Raw genomic sequence first — 6078 nt, forward strand, 5'->3', positions numbered from 1 at the left:
ATTCATCTGGAAAAATAAGAGACCCAGAATAGCCAAAGCAATCTTTAGCAAGAAGAATGAAGCTGGTGCCATTACTATTCCAGACCTTAAACTATACTACCAAGCAACAGTAACAAAACAGCATGGTATTGGCACCAAAATAGACCTGTAGAACAATGGTACAGAATAGAGGAAACAAAGTCTAACCCACATAACTACAGTTATATTAGACAAAGGTGCCAAAAATGTACGTTGGTGATAGCCTCTTCAACAAATAGTGCTGTGATAACTGGAAATCCACATATAACAAAATGAAATTAAACCTCTATCTATCACCATGCACAAAACTCAAAGTGATCAAGGACCTAGGAATTAAACCAGAGACCTTGCACCTAATGGAAGAAAAAGTAGGCCCAAATCTCCATCATGTCAGATTAGTCCCCAAATTTCTTAATAAGACTCCTATAGCACAAGAATTAAAACAAAGAATCAATAAATGGGATGGATTCAAACTAAAGCTTCTCAGCAAATGAATCTGTGAGGTGAATAGAGAGCCTACAGAATGGAAGCAAATCGTTACCACAAGCACATCAGACAGAGCACTAATCTCTAAGGTATATAAAGCACTCAAAAACCTTAACACACACACACACACACAAAGCCAATCAATAAATGGGGTACTGAACAGACACTTCTCAGAAGAGGATACACAATTAATCAATAAACATGAATAAAAGTTCAGTATCACTAGCAATTAGAGAAATGCAAATCAAAACCACTCTCTAAGATTTCATCTCATTCCAGTCAGAATGGCAGCCATCAAAAATACAAACACAAATAAGTGTTGGCGAGGATGTGGGGGAAAAGGCACACTCACACATTGCTGATGGGACTGCAAATTGGTGCAGTCAATATGGAAAGCAGTATGGAAATTCCTTGGAAAACTTGGAATGGAACCACCATTTTACCCATCTATCCCACTCCTTGGTTTATATCCAAAGGACTTAAAAATGGCATGCTACAGGGACACAGCTATATCAATGTTTATAGCAGCACAATTCACAATAGCTAAACTGTGGAACCAACCTAGATACCCTTCAGTAGATGAATGGATAGGGAAAATTCGTTATATATACACAATGGAACATTACTCAGCATTAAAAGAGAATAAAATCATGGCATTTGCAGGTAAATGGATGGAGATGGAGAATATAATGCTAAGTGAAGCAAGCCAATCCCCCAAAACCAAAGGCCAAATTTTTCTTTGATATGAGGATGCTGACTCATAATGGTGATGGAGGGGGAGCATGGGAGGAATGAAGGAACTTTAGATAGGGAAAAGGGGAGGGAGGGGAAGATAGGGGGTAAGTGGGTAGGAATGATGGTGAAATGAGTTATACATCAATACCCTGAGTACATGAAGGAAGACACAAAAGGTGTGAAAATATTTTGTGTACAATCAGTGACTTGAAAAATGGTGCTTTATATGTGTAACATGAAATGAACTGCATTCTGCCATCATGTATAGCAAATAAGAATAATTAAATAATTTAATAAAAAATAAAATATCTATTGTATAAAAAAAAAGTCAATTGCAAGCCAGACATCATGGCCCATGCCTGCAGTTCCAGATACTTGGGGCTGAGGCAGGGGGATTGCTGAAACTCAGGAAGAAAAGATGTCAACTGGATGCTTGGGTTGTGGCTCAGCATTAGAGTGCTCGCCTAGCACATGTGAGGCCCTGGGGTTCAATCCTCAGTACCACTTAATAATAAATGAATAAAAAATAGGTATTGTGTCCAACTACAAAAAAAATTTTTAAAAAATGATGTCAGTTATAATTCTGGAATTGGACAACATATCACTTCATAAAATAGAATAAGTATTCCAATGAGCTGAGTGGAATTTAGTTTGAGGACTGGGGATGTAGCTGAATGGTACAGTGCTTGTCTAGCATGTGTGAGGCCCTGAGGTTTTTTTTGTTTTGTTTTGGTTTGGTTTTTTTTGGGTACCAGGGATTGAACTCACATTGAGCCACATCCCCAGCCCTATTTTGTATTTTACATAGAGATAGGGTCTCACTCAGTTGCTTAGGGATTCTCTAAGTTGCTAAGGCTGGCTTTGAATTTACGATCCTCCTGCCTCAGCCTCCTGAGCCACTGGGATTACAGGTGACTGTCACCATGCCCGGCTGGGTCTGTTCTTTAACACTACAAAAATAAAACAAAATATCAGGGCTCGGGGTGTAGCTTAGTACTAGAGTATGTGCTTAGCATGCATGAGGTTCTTGGTTAAAGCACTAAAAATAAATTAAAATATCTATTAGTCAGAATTCTCCTTTCCGATCACACTAACCTATCTGCCAAAAGTCAACCACTCTTCTGAATCTTTTGAACCATTGATTTATATCCCCAGCAGCCCCTCCCCCACACTTTTTTTTTTTTTGAGACAGGGTCTTGTTAAGTTGCTGAGGGGCTCAGCAAATTGTTGAGGCGGGTCTTGAACTTGTGATCCTCTTGCCTTAGCCTCCTAAATTGCTAGGATTATAGGCATATGACACTAAGTCTAACTCCTGAATCTTAAATGTTTACACATATCTTTATTCCTTTATTACATAATTATCCATTAATTTTTCTCTGTCATCTGGCTCTCATCTTCAACACTTCACCAGGGCTGTTCAAAGTCACCATTGACTCAGATGCTAGCAAATTCAAAGGACACTTTTGTGTCCTCTTCTAAGTTGACTTCAGAGCAGCTCTACAGTTGCTTCCTCCTTTATTCCCCCCATTGGCTTCCAAGATCCCCCACCCCCTGATTTTCCTCATTCCTTTAAACCACCCTAATCTAATCTCCTTTGCTGGCTTCTCCTCCCTTGTCCTATCTCAAAATGTCAACATGTCCCATGGTTCAATTTTGTTCTTCTCATCTCTATCTAAACCCTCTTCCTAAGAGATCTCATTCAGTTTAATGACTCCAACATCTACAAAATGCTGACTGCCAAATCTGTCTCTAACCTCTCCCTGGGCTTCTAGTTTGTATATTCAATTGCTGACTTGAGTCCTCCACTCAAATGACTCAGACATCACAGACTTAACATGTACAAAATAAAACCCTTGATTTACTTCTTTCTTTTATAACCCCACTCCACTATTTCATAAATGGCTCATCATCCACACAGTTTCTCTAGCCAGAAACCAGAAGTCATGATTATCCGTCATTCTTTTTTTTTCTTAATTATTTTTTAGTTGTAGATGGACAAAATACCTTTGTTTGTTTTCATGTGGTACCAGGATCAACCCAGTGCCTCCCACATGCTCCACAAGTGCTCTATCACTGAGCCACAACCCCAGCTCTATTCCTCATTCGTCACATCCAACACAAGACTCATCACTCCACCTCCCAAATACCCAATTTCTTTGTTCTGGTAGTGGTGAGTTACATCCCCAGCCCTTTTTAGTTTTTATTTTGAAATAGGGTCTCACTAAATTACCCAGGCTGAGCTGGGTATGGTGGCACATGTCTATAATCCCAGTGGCTCAGGAGACTGAGGCAAGAGGATGGCGCCTCAGCAACTAGAAAGTATCAAGTATCAAAGTTAAAATTAAAAATGGCTGGGTATGTAGGTCACTGGCAAAGTGCCTCTGGGTTCAATCTCCAGTACCAAAAAAAGAAAAGTTATAATAAATAAATTGCCCAGGCTGGCCCTTGAATTTGCAATTCTCCTGCCCCTCAGAAGTTAAACTCCCAAGTATTTAGGATTATAGGCATGTGCCACTGTGCCCAACTCACAAAAATGCACCTTGAATCCATCCATCCTTGTAGCTACATTGCCATTGTCACTGACCTAGGCTAAGCCAACATAATCTCTTGCCTACAAAATGGTCTTCTCACTTCCAGTCTTGTTTCCTTCAAATCTGCTACCCACACAGCAGCAAGCCTGATCGACATACAGTAAAATCTGACTTGGGAGATAAATCTTAATGGAAGTCAATTTGGGAAGTCAGAGATCTTGTCACTTTCCTGTCTAAAATTCCTTAATAATTTCTCTTTAGAATAAAAGCCAAAATTATTATATTAAGTTACAAGATGCTAAATGGTCTCACCCAACTCACCCCTTAGACTTCATCTCATGCTCCTTCCTCCTTTACCCATTACCTTCCAGCCACACTGGCTTATTTTAATTCTTCAAACACCAAGTTCTTTCATATTTCATGGATTTTGCATATATTTTTTTTTAAAAGAGAGAGTGAGAGAGGAGAGAGAGAGAGAGAGAGAGAGAGAAATTTATTTATTTATTTTTTTAGTTCTCGGCGGACACAACATCTTTGTTGGTATGTGGTGCTGAGGATCGAACCCGGGTCGCACGCATGCCAGGCGAGCGCGCTACCTCTTGAGCCACATCCCCAGCCCGATTTTGCATATATTATTTATTCTCAGTTCTTAGCCTGGAGGGCTCTCTATTCCTTCCTGTCCATTTTGGCATGGGTGTCTCTAGGCTTAGGTTAAATATCACTGCAAAAATTTGTGTGAGGCACTAGGAATTGAACCCAGGGTCTCCTGCATGCTATCCAAGAAAGATACCACTGAGTTATATCACCAATCCTTAATTTTTTTTTAATATTTATTTTTTAATTTTCGGCGGACACAACATCTTTGTTTATATGTGGTGCTGAGGATTGAACCCGGCCGCATGCATGCCAGGCGAGCGCACTACCGCTTGAGCCACATCCCCAGCCCCCCCAATCCTTTATTTTGAGACAGATTCTAAGTTGCCCAGCTGGCCTACAACTTGTGATTCTCCTGCCTCAGTCTCCCAAGTAATCAGGCCTAAATCCAATCCCCAGTATCTCTCTCTCTCTCTGTCTCTCTCTCTCTGTCACACTCACACCAAACACACACACACACACACACACACACAAGAAAGAAAAAAAGATTTAATTTAAAGATATTACTTGGGCTGGGTGCAGTGTGGCACACCTATGATCCCAGTTATTTGGGCTTAAGTTAGAGGACAGAGACCTGCCTGGGCAAAACATAGGTAAGATCCAGACTCAAAAGTAATTAAACAAAACTAATCTTAATTGGCTTTTACTTTTTATTCTAGAGTCAAGCAACACCTCACCCCGTAATATGTTTGAGCTAAGTAGAGGGGCTAGGCAGAGAAAACTGAGGAAATCAGAAAGAACAAGAATTGCATTGTTTCAATCTCACTTTCCCTTGTAAAGGTTAAAGAGAAGGAAACTCCTTCCGCTAAAACTCGCTTGTTTGAGAATTTTGCTATTATCTCTCACTTCTGATTTCTCCAAGAGATTGTGTGTGTTGCTGGGGACTGAACCTAAGGCCTCAGACAAGCTAGGCCAGCGTTTTACCACCCTAACACCCCAGGGAATTTTAGTTTGGCCAGCGGGGCCGGTGCTAGAGCTCAGTCCAAACCAAAGGATTCTTATTAATTTTATTTAACACTTGTTACTTCTTTCTGCCCTCCGTTCTTATCAAAATCATTAGATCAAGGATAGGAACTATGTACCTTGTTCACTACTACTATCTCTAGTCTAGAATCAAGCATACCACATGGTAGGCACTCAATAAATATGTAAGTCATTGTTTTCGAAAATTTACATCTAACTTCTCCACTGGGGAAAGCATACATGCCCCTTGTGCAAAACAGGAAGTCAAGAGTCAAACTTCTAACTTCTCGGATCACCGAACTTGTAACTGAAGAAACTAAGATTTGAACCCAGGTCTGTAAAACCCCAGAACCCTCAGTCAAACACATACAGAAGTTTCCCCGTTTGGGGAACCCTAACAACGAAGAACGGAACCCGGAATTAAACCGGGAACACAGAGCTTCCAATTCGCTGGCCTGGCGAAGTTCCCAGCAGGCACAGCGCGCGGGGTGTGGCCAGACGAATGGGCGGTCCTGTGCGTCCGACTATTCCACAAGGCTACTCCACAGGGCGCCGCTTATTGGCGGAAGCGAGAACGGCGACAGCGTGATGACGTTACCAGGGACGCTGGCGCGCGGGATTTAAACTGCGGCGGTTTACGTCGCAGAGTTGTGTACTTTTGGGAATCTGCTTTTTCTTCGCCGCCGACCTC

Source organism: Urocitellus parryii, chromosome 11 (assembly GCF_045843805.1).
Source record: "Urocitellus parryii isolate mUroPar1 chromosome 11, mUroPar1.hap1, whole genome shotgun sequence".
Lineage (NCBI taxonomy): Eukaryota > Metazoa > Chordata > Mammalia > Rodentia > Sciuridae > Urocitellus > Urocitellus parryii.